This window comes from Tachypleus tridentatus, chromosome 7 (genome assembly GCF_004210375.1).
Source record: "Tachypleus tridentatus isolate NWPU-2018 chromosome 7, ASM421037v1, whole genome shotgun sequence".
Lineage (NCBI taxonomy): Eukaryota > Metazoa > Arthropoda > Merostomata > Xiphosura > Limulidae > Tachypleus > Tachypleus tridentatus.
The window spans coordinates 129,383,520-129,395,619 of record NC_134831.1 but is presented as its reverse complement, the minus strand read 5'-3'; positions in this window follow the sequence as shown (position 1 = coordinate 129,395,619).

Sequence of the window (12,100 nt, the reverse complement as noted above, 5' to 3'; positions counted from 1 at the left end):
TCTTTCCCTAGCCGATCTCACCAAACGAACAAATGAAAAAGACAACAATTGTCCCAGCATACCGTACACACAGCTTCTGCTAGGGAAGCACAAAATAAAAATATTAGAAATCATGTTTTACAGAACCAACAGACAAAAAGATACTTTTTGTTTTCAAAGAACCAGTGGATAAGAAACTCACATACTGTCCTAAAAACAGCATATAAAGAAGATACAACTTGTTCAAGGAATTAATAGATAAAAAAACACAGCTTAACTTAGAAAAGCAACAGACAAGGAACAGACAACTTCATTTATAGAACCAACATATAAAGAAGCTACAACTTGTCCTAAAGAACCAACAAACAAAGAAAACACAGCTTGATTCAACGAACCTTTAGATAATAAAAATAAGTCTTTCTAAGAAAACAACAGGTAAGGAACTCACGGCTTTCTCGTGAGAACCAACAAATATATAAAAAAAAAGACACAGCTCGCTGTGGAAAATCAACAAATAAAGAAAACGAAGTCTTTTCCAGACGAACAAGAGATAAGAAAATCACAGCTTGCCTCAGAGAGCCAACGAATAATAAGGAAAACCAAGCTGTTTCTAAGATATCGGCAGGTAAGAAAAAATATGTTCAGTGACGGTGATTCGAATCCACGATTTGCATATAAAAATATATGAGGGTTTGGTGCAAATTGGAAACAACGAATCAAAGACTAGATTAGACCTCTACGTCATTCATAGATTATTTCTTTTTTCATTGAAATTACAAATTTTCATTAAGGAGACAAAATATTTTTACTACACTTTATTGTTTCCATGTCGATTTAAAACCAAACTAAATAGTTAATTTCATATCCAAACATATATTTAGCATTTTATTACTTATAAATATATTTCATTAATTGTCGTAATTTCAATTAAACTTTTAATTAACTTATTTTCCTCCATGGAAAACGAGCTTCGAATGACATTAATTACTATCTTCAAAGATAACCCGATTTGTAAGACTGTTGCCATTTGACAAAGAAATTATTATCTGGCATTTCCATGATATGTAAGTTTAACAGATGAGTATGTTTCTAGTCCCAAGTGGAAAAATCTGTGTTGCTATTGTTAGAAAAAATTAATCAAAATGCTGTAATTTCATCTACTAATATTGTTTCTGTAATTCATTTTGGGTGATACAGAGATAGCTGGTATATAGATATGTAGCATCGATTATTCCATCACGATTGTGATAAAAGTGCCAACTACGGGAAAGCGGGTGTCAAATTTGAGAAGCAATCCGAGTAGATAAGTGTGATAAAACTTAATTCATTCTGTAGCTTTGCATTGAGACAACAACGACAATAACAGCAATATAAATGAGATCCATTTCCATCATTTCGTAGCATCTAAAAATCTTATTTATTTTTATAATCACGAGATGGCGCTGTAAAATTATTGAATAAAAGTTGTTATAGCTATTTAAACAATTCAAACGAATTATTACGAAACTATTAGTAAAATTGCGATCCTCCTTAGAAGGATAACTGAACAGAGTTCTTGACCTCACCCACTAACCTCTTCCCCGTTCCCTTGACTCTGTTAGCTCACATTCTGAGTTAAGCCTACTTCTTTTGGTTTTTTAGTTGGTTAGAAGTTAATTCAACCCTTGATTGCATTTCTATCCTTTGTTATCGATCTTCTTCCCATTATTCTAGATTTATTTTTTAAGTTGGATTGTTTGTTTGTGTTTTAATTTCGCGCAAAGCTACACAAGGGCTATCTTCGCTAGCCGTCCCTAATTTAGTGTTGTAAGACAAGAGGGAAGGCAGCTAGTCATTCTTACCAACCAACCACTCTTGGGCTACTCTTTTACCAACGAATAGCGGGATTGACCGTCACATAAAATCCTCCTACGGCTAAAAGGGCGAGCACGTATGGTGCAACGGGGATCCGAACCCGCGACCCTCAGATTACGAGTCGTACCCCTTAACCCACTTGATGGATCTGTGCAGCCTGGAACTGATACATGCTTCTCTTTTAAAAATTTATAACGGTTTTTGAAACACGTTAGTCCGTTTTTGAAACGTTTAAATGTCTTTAGTAGCATGTATGGTTTAACGAATTATTTGATGTGGAGAAAATACGTTTAAAAGTATTATTTCGAAAATTTAAAATTGACATTACAGTTCGTGCTGGAATAAAAATAATATTCACGCAATTTAAACGTTTCCAGAATCATCATAAAATTTTAAAACGCTAAAAATTGTATAGATATCTGAAGTAATATAGATTTATGTAAAGGTAATATAATATAAAAAAATATTCTGATTAATGTTTCTTTCTCATTCAGGATATTATAATGTATAAGCTTTAATTCCTGTAATCCAGAATTAAGGTATAGCATTGGTGAGATGAAATTACTAAATGATGAATATAACAGCTGGTGACGCATAGACCACAATTCATCCGAAAAGGGCCCGGCATGGTCAGGTGGATAAGGAGTTCAACTCGTAATCTGAGGGTTGCGGATTCGAATCCTTGTCACACTAAACATGCTCGCCCTCTTAGTCGTGAAGGCGACATAATGTGACGGTCAATCCCATTAATCGTTGGTAAAAGAGTAACCCAAGAGTTGGCAGTGGGTGGTGATGACTAGCTACCTTCCCTCTAGTCTTACACTGCTAAGTCAGGGATGGCTAGCGCAGATATCCCTCGTGTAGCTTTACGCGAAATCCAAAAACAAACAAACAAATCCCCCTAAAATGATGCCGTAGACATGGGCGCCCTCAGAAATATTTCCAGGGAAAGGACAAAGTAGTGTAACATTGTGAATCAAATAAGAAATCATATACATGTGCTGAATGAATACAAAAACAATTATGTTTCCCATTTTCAAGAAGGCAAGTGTCCCCTTCCACGTGGACCCATGCCCGTAGACATATTATTTAGCACGTCGTTATGTTTCTGAGACACCACTGTACTGTTAAAGATTTTGTGAAGGTAGAGTGCACTATTCATGAAGAGACTGCATAGTGTTAGTGATTAAGGTAGTTATGTTTAGCGGTTAAAGTGAAGGTGGACTAGGCACCATCAACTACAAAATTCGTTAAGGAACCGGAAAGCAAGAAATAGAGAAATAATATTATACCACAGCGCTTCCCAAACCTTTTCAAGACAAGAGACAGCACCGAATACAACATAGGAACAAAAGAACCATTGCAAGTAACATAAGACGACTTTCGAAGTTCTCCAGAACTAAATTAGGGCAAAATATATAATCTTATTCTCGTAACTCCATCGGCTAACATCGTGATACGACACAGAGTTGCGACCCAGAGTTTAGGAACCGCTGTTATAGGATAATTAAATTTTGAACAAAGATAGCTAATTTTTAATTTCGAAGTTTTCTAAGAGGCATGGCGAGTAGGCACAGTCTGTTCTGTATATCTTTGGATGATCAGAACATTTCAATAAAGTGCTGATAAACTTCCTTTCGCCTAAAGTCAGCTAACGATGATACACATGTCCAAGTTATTATTACTTTGATTAACTAACGAGAAATACGTGTCATAATCTTCCTGATAAATGTCCCAGAATAGTATACAACACGTTCTGTCGAAGTCTTACTCAGATGGAGTTTAAATAACTCTACTTATTTGGTATTCCACCTAACAATTGTTTCTGCTTATAACTGTCTAATTAGAGAGAATGACCACTGTGAATCTAGTTTGAGTCAGATTATGCTTCTCCCATTGGCTCAGCGGTACGTCTGCGGATTTACAACGCTGGAAACCGAGTTTAGATACTCGTGTTGGGCATAGCACAGACAGTTCACTGTATAGTTTTGTGTTTAATTACAAAGAAACAAATAAACCGACTGTGCTAGTACACAGATCCAACTCAGCGAATCACACACAACCATTCTCTGCTTTACGAAGACAGAAACTGAGTTTTACTCGTGAAGCCAAAAGCAATAAGTCTAGAGGATTTCGTCATCATCAGGTACTACTAGTAAGACTGTCAACTCTACAGCTGCCACCAGGAAATTAGGACTGCATTGTGCCTTAGTTTGCGCTTATACTCTAGCGGATTTAATATGAGAAATTCTACTATAACTTGTCAGATGTTCGTCTGTCTTCTAACTCCTCCTGGACTTTGCATCTGAACTTGTCAAATATAGTTTAATCAACTGGGAATCATTCGGAATGTGTCAGGAAGTTATTTTTCTTTTAAAATAAACAGATTTTATGGCTAAAATACTAGTTAAATATAGTTCAGTTAGTTGGGTGGCCACTAGGGGAACAGATGGGACCTCTCCGGTTTCCTCTTTCATTACTTGGGGTATACACACAGTCAAAACTTTCAACCAGTAGTGACATACTTAGAATAAAACAGAAACACTGGTTATATTAATAACCAGAAGAACGTTAGTTCTACAATTCCGTTTTGTATTCAAATCTCACCAATCAGTTGGTGGACTTTCTTTTCACACATTATGTATACATAATTTGAAGACAGATACACTTATGTTAAATGAGATCACGTGTTGCTTATTACCTTTTGAAATGGAAAGTTAAAATAAAGAATAAAATATTATTGAGATATATCTTTCATTAAATTCTCATCTTGCATCGCACGGATGCGTTGATTGGTCTGAGATTTTATGTCCTTGTTACAATGTAATCAAATTAATTATCATGGTTAAAAAAAGCATGTTATGTTACAGTAAGAAGAATGTTTAAGTTCTATATCTGTTGATTTGTTTTTAAGCGTAAAGCTATGTAATAGGATATGTGCTGGTATCGAACCCCTGTTTTGAGTGTTAAAAACTTTTCAGGCTTATCATTGAGATATCAGGGGGGGGGGGAGTATAGATGTATAAGATACCGAGTTCTGGAAGATTCCAGCAGTTTCTGGAAGTTGTAGTGAAAGAATACAAAACACACTTTATTATTGTACCTTTGATTTTTTTAAAGATATTTTAAGAAAGACGATTAAACGTATGACAAAAACCACAGTCGAAAAAGAGCTTGTTTACTACTTACTCAGTAAAACCTGTATACACATTCTGAATTAGATTTACACAGAGAATGTCGATCTGAAGTTGTTGCAGTCTTGTACATCAGAGGTCGCCCCGCATTCGTGAGTACGAAGCACTTTAACATACATAAATGTATACCAATTGATGTTTATTATGTATTGAGTGGAATCCGATTGCAAATCAAAAGAATCATGCGTAAAACTATGCAGATCAGTACAAATCTCAAGCAAGTTACTAGTGAACGACTCAACCAATGAATCGATTACACGTAGACCCGGCATGACCAGGTGGATAAGGCACTCCACTCGTACTTTGTGGGTTCGAATCCCCGTCACACCAAGCATGCTCGCCCTCGGCTGTGGTGGCGTTATAATGTGACGGTCAATCCTACTCTTCGTTGGTAAAAGAGTAGACCCAAAAGTTGGCAGTGCGTAGTGATGACTAGCTGCTTTCCCGATAGTCCTTAGTGTATCTAGGACGGTTTAGAGCAGTTAACCCTCGTGTAGCTTTGCGAGAAATTACAAAACAAACTAGCTCTGTTAGGCATCGGACAAATGTTCAAATAAACGACATTTGAAAGTAAAAATATATTTTGATCAAACTGGAGAAATGAAGAAGAACTTGATCTATTAACCGACGCATTGATAGTAAGAAATATTTATGACGTATAAACCTGTATGATCTATTATGGCGTACACTGACATACAGGATTTATTTTCTTTTATTGAGTTACGTTTTTCATGATTTTTTTACTCATATATTTTATTGAAATCGTTGTTGTCGATTTTCATTAGTACTATTCAATGTTCTAACTTACTTTTGCATTATAAATGCAGTTAAGTCCCTTTAGTACATATTAAACAGCTGTTTAGCCACTCCTTGTCTGGACTGATAATTGTATATCAACCTTTGTTGAACTGATCTATTTCTTGGGTCAGCGGTACGAGCACCGTTACTCACGTAAAGTTAACACTAAGAAAAACAACGATATGCAATATTAACCAGCGTCTAGACGTGGCATCAAAATCTTTACCTTGCACGTGTTAAACGCTGATTTAATGTTGACAAAAAAAAAAAGGGGGGGGGCTTCCATTTAAAGGCTACGTTTTACCACAACTCATGTTTTTACTCACAAGTCTTCTGGGTGTTTTTGTTCGAAAAAAAACACGAAAACAGAGAAAGAAAGAGACTTGTCAAATAGTCTCCATTCGAGGCATGATTTAATCTGTAGAAACAACAAGCATTTTTGTTCCTGTCAGAAGAAAACAACTTCCTCTTGTTTTAACACAACTAAGAGGAGGGGGGGACTGAACTGCATGAAAATTGAAAACCAGGAGACGTGCGGTTTCCCGCTGTTCTCCTTAATTACTGGTCAATGTAGGAGGTACAAGATGACAGGTAAGCAACTAGGATTAGGATTTCAGGCTAAAAAACACAGAACGCAGAACCATATATGGTGTAGTTAAACGTTGTTTTTTCATGGAATTTTTTATGAAAGAAAATTCTTTTTCGTAATCTTTTAGACCTTGGGAACAAGAAGCTTTAAGATTCTTGAAATGTGAATGAAAATATTAATTAATATCTATTTAAACATATTTTGAAAATATAGACGAAGATCTAATATAGTGATTTTATATAATTCTGGCCAAAATAAAAATAACGTGCATGCCAAGAAATTGTCTGTTTCAGAAAATGACGAATTAAGTTAGAAATGAAAATATGAAAACCAAATCCACACTGTAGAGTAAAAACAATATATACGTTTTATCAACTAAATCACGTTTTCAGTAGCTCAACCAATAAAACTCCAGCTATAACCTTACGTAATTTCTAACAGCAAAAGATTTAAACGGGTTTATTTAAGCGTCTTCATCCTTATATACAATTAGTAAAGTCTTGTTTAAAAAATATTCATACTTATCCACTCAAACAGTTTGGTAATCTGAAATTATTCTATGATATACGATGTTTTATATTGATATGTTACTCCATATTTCGAAGTTGGTCACTTGTTCACCTTACTTGCGTGTTATCATGATACGGCAGGTGAAACACAAAACTGTTTGATTTTCTCATGAATACGGCAAGATACATATATTATGATATGATAGAAAGAAACATCATTGTTGGGTACCATTTACAATATTTTACAGGTGAACAAATTGATACGTGCGTTTTTTTATAGCCAAGCCCATTCGGGCTATCGACTGAGACCACGAGGGGAATCGAACGCCTGGTTTTAGCGTTGTAAATCCGTAGACTTACCGCTGTACCAGTGGGAAACAAATTGAAACGAACTGTATTACTTAGAAGTTGTCATCAAGCTCAAATATGCTTGTTGTTTTTCTTGAATTTTGCGCAAAGTCCCTAATTTAGCAGTGTAAGACTAGAGGGAAGGCAATTAGTCATCACCACCCACCGCCAACTCTTGGGCTACTCTTTACCAACGAATAGTAGGATTAACCGTCACATTACAACGCCTCCACGGTTAATAGGGCGAGCATGTTTGGTATAACAGGGATTCAAACTCGCAAGCCTCAGATTACGAGTCGAGTGCTCTAACCACCAGGTCATGCCGGACGTCCAAATACGCAAATTAAACAACGATGTTCTGTACACAGCAGTAATGTGGTCATAGAAGAAAGTTTGATTGAGCCTGGAATTACGTTGAACGATTTGTAAAGCTGCCCGATGTCTATCTGCCCAAACTGGTCAACATCACCAGCTGCTATCTCTTTTGCTAACACGTAGTTATAACGACCCCACAGCTGAAAAGGGCGAGAGTATTCGGTGACGAGATTTGAACCTGTAACCATCACGTTGCTGAACGAGTTCCATAACCACCAGATCACGCTAGACCTCTGGAATATGGGCAGGAGGTATATAAGCCCTTGAAGACAAGTTACAGAAAGCTAAAAAAAAGAAAAAAGGTTACGTCTGAAATATTCCTACGCAAGCGAGTCATTGGCCGTTCAGACTCCCCTGTGGTTACTTCACTGATACACAGACGTGTTATATAGACGGTAATATAAAGTACACACGTATCTACTACTTCAGAGTCCCCGAAAGCGTTCTACTTCAAGAGTAAATAAAACCAAAATTAAGAGTAATAAATGTTTTTATTTCTTGCTTTTGAACTTCATATGTCATGCTGCGTTGTAACTTACAGAGTGCATAATTCTTCTCGTGATCCATGGCATGCGAACGATTTTCTGACATCATTTCTGACGCCATTTTAGTGTACACTGACTGACTTACAGACAACACAGACTCTCTTTGTTAACCTAAAGATGACCTAAGAAGGTCGAATGTTGTTCTTTATTTTATTTTGATAAAAGATTTAATACCCATACCAGCCGTCTTGAGATAATTTTTTACTTGAAGAGGGTTTCTTGTCATCACGAAATACAACACACTACTGTATAATGGTGCGAATGGTTAAACAGGCGAACCCCCCAGGTTGCCTTCGAACAGCGATATTCCATACATTTATCACACATATAATACAATATCTTAAATAACAAAAAAAGTGTATTATGTGTGGCTGTACTTTAGATGAATCTATTATATACATTCTGATATACTGGACAAACCGTTTATTATATAGTGATTTCCCGCAGATACAAGCCGTTGTATCACGAGAGGTGGGTTTAACACTTATAGATCTGGTTTAAGTCGACTCCTCAATGGTTCGATACTGCAACACTGCAAGTTACTGAAGAGTTTAATGCAGTTCTTTACGAGCAGAATATTCGGATTGGTATATTGTTAAACGGCACCGAAGCTACGTCTCAAATCAATCCATAATAACGACCTCATCTGTTAAGTTAAGACTAATGTTACGACAGTGAACCTTCCGAACAAATTCTGGCACAGTTAACAAGACTTGAAGTTCACGAAGGCTCACAAGTCAAAGTTCACAAGTTTCCGCTATACGTTATAAACAGTAGATGTTTTTAAGAGAAAGACGGTCGAATAAACTGGAACCACATATCAATATTATTAGACCACATACCTATGAAGTTCTTTCGATGAACTTTGTACTTTTATCCTCCCAAACGTTTTTAACTTCCGTTTACACTTTGAGTCTTAAGTTCAAGCTAACCAAGACTGCTTAAACTCTTGCTCTTTTATGAGCAGTGCTGTTTAATAAAAAGTTGAAGTTTTGCCAAAGTGTTTGAACTTTTAAAATAATAGGCAGACAAGTGTGTTGTTCCTCAGTTCAAAACTAAATGACTTACAGGACTTGTCTTCCTCCGACCTCTGCAATTCGACACCCTTGATACAACAAATTGTGGCAAAATGCATACTTTGCACATTTTAACTGATGCGCCACCTATTCCGAGAAAAATATCTTAATAATTCGGTGGAGTTCTGAGTATTAATCTAGGACTTTATTGCATTCTGTCACGACATCCTGAAAACAAACCATTTTTAATCTCGTGCAGTTTCTTTATGAGAACACGTCGAAATACCCGTCAGTAATATTTACACGGCATCCAGGAAACACAAAGGTGACTGTTTGTTTTTTTTATCTTGCTGAGATCTCTTTGTTGGGACAAATGTGGCTTTTCACTTTTAATTACATGCTTTCTGATGGCACCTGTCAAGTCCTTTAACGTACTAGGCGTTCCACGATACACAACTGACTTTAGATGTTCTTATAGTCATAAATCAAGAGGGCCACCAGACAGCTTTATGTCATGTTGAATATTGGACAGCTTCGTTCTGCTGTCTATCACACTATCCCAAGGATAAAGGTCATCGTTGACACAAACTGTGCTTATACTGAGCAGATAGCGCCAACTGACGGCCATATTCTCCTTAACTACTGATTTGTGTCCTCATAATTTGGATGATATATCCACAAAAAAGCGATTGTTCTATAACGAATAGTATTAATTTGATGTTCGAAGACATAGATGAATTTTACACAAACCATGTATTAAAGCCTCCCAGTGGAACAGCAGTATGTCTGCGAACTTACAGTATGTCTGCGAACTTACAACACAAGAAACCGGGACTCGATATCCGTGGTGGGCAGAGCACAGATTGTCCTTTGTATAGATCTATGCTTAATTCAAAATCAACAACACTGTATTAGAATAACTAAATACATTAATTCAAGGCTGGTTTATATTCAGTATAGCTTTTTCAGATACATTTTCAGTTATCCAGCAATGGCGGAGAAGAATTCTATCCACATAATTTTGTCCATTAAGTTGTATTATTTAGTTCCAAAACGTGTATCAAACGTAAGTGTTAGTTCAACTTGAACTGCAAACACAGAGAGTTTAAAATCTTAGCTATATTCTTCCTTAAGATGTTTAATTGAACAGTCAGGTTCAAGATAATGCTGTCTGAAGTCTCTGCACACCAGAACCAAGCACCATTTCCGTTACTTTCAATGCAGCATTGTTATTAGTTACTTGATCACGTCAGTAGTTTCTCATTCGCTGATACAATACTGTCAGATCGGATGTGCGTGCAAGGATCAACTCCACCTCACAACGAAAAGTTGCGTGAAGTTTGCTCTTAATTCGTAGCTACATACGTTTTAGTCGCATTTTAATTTTTAACGGATCTTTCTCTACCGGTCCTACAGTACGGATTTCCAGAATGCTTTCTACAAGACAAAGTTCACATAAAAGACATGATTTGATTTACTTATCAAATTTTAATTTGTGGCAGCATCACTACGTTCGATGAACGTCTCCATGTATTGGTTTTAAAGCAATCTTTATCGAACTCAATACAATAAGGCCCAGCATGGCCAGGTGGGTTAGGGCGTGCGGCTCGTAATCTGAGGGTCGCGGGTTCGAATCCCGTCTCACCAAACATGCTCGCCCTTTCAGCCGTGGGGCGTTATAATGTGACGGTCAATCCCACTATTCGTTGGTAAAAAAGTAGCCCAAGAGTTGGCGGTGGATGATGATGACTAGCTGCTTTCCCTCTAGTCTTACACTGTTAAATTAGGGGTGACTAGCGCAGATAGCCCTCGAGTAGCTTTGCGCGAAATTCAAAAACCAAACAATCAATACAATAAAGGTTCACTTGAAGCTGACCACATCATCATTAAGTTACCGTGGTTCATTCAACTTCTTCAGATAAATTTCACTTCTTAAACAGAGGAATCGCCCCTATCAAAACCCCGTACTTTGTTATTGTGAGTTAAGTGAACAGCCAAATTAAAAACAGTTAATTAGGTAAGTTTTTGCTCTTATTACACATTAATTGGAAACAGAAAAGACTAGCGAGGTTACAGAGACTGGTAGAAAGAGTTGGTAAACGTTCTGGGTGAATTTTAATAAATTTTAACGAACAGTTTAAATGAGCATTATAAGGTTATGCAACATTTGTACTTCATTAATAACAATGTTAACAACTGATTGTTGAAATAATAAATTATATTTTGATGTGGTATCTACTTTTGTTTACTATATAAAGAGGAATATTATATTGTTAAGGATTACACACTGAGAAGAATATATATCTTTACTCGCTGGAGTACCCGTGCGTTGAACGGGTGAAATAAAAACTCCATTGTAATAAAAGAAAAGAAATTGTGTTTCTAATTTTTATTCTTCACACGATAAACGTTAAAAGTACAATAATAATACATAAAGGTACCAATAGTGGAAAAGAAAAATATACCGCTTTCATTAATTCTATCGTTACCAAATTAGATGGTGGATCAAGCCCCAGATTATCTTCCTCGTGTCATCACGTATCACACATATTGAGGTTTACTTATATATAAGATGGATGGTCCAACGTCCACCCTTTTCATCACATTCCTCACGTCATCCTACATCACTGTGTCAAGTTTGTTACTGATTAATCAAGAAATGTGGAAACATATAAGAAAGATATTAAATTGTAGATATACGACAGTATATTTGTTTCTTGGACACACACTATGTGATAGATTATTGCCTTCCTCAGTCCATTAAAGTATGTTAAAAGAGGATATTCTCCTGTCAAGACAAGGTTTTTCTAGCTAATAATTTTAAGTATAATTTCCTATATGGATCCTTTTACTGTATTTACAAACAGTTTTGATTGACGTAGTTTTGGAAGCA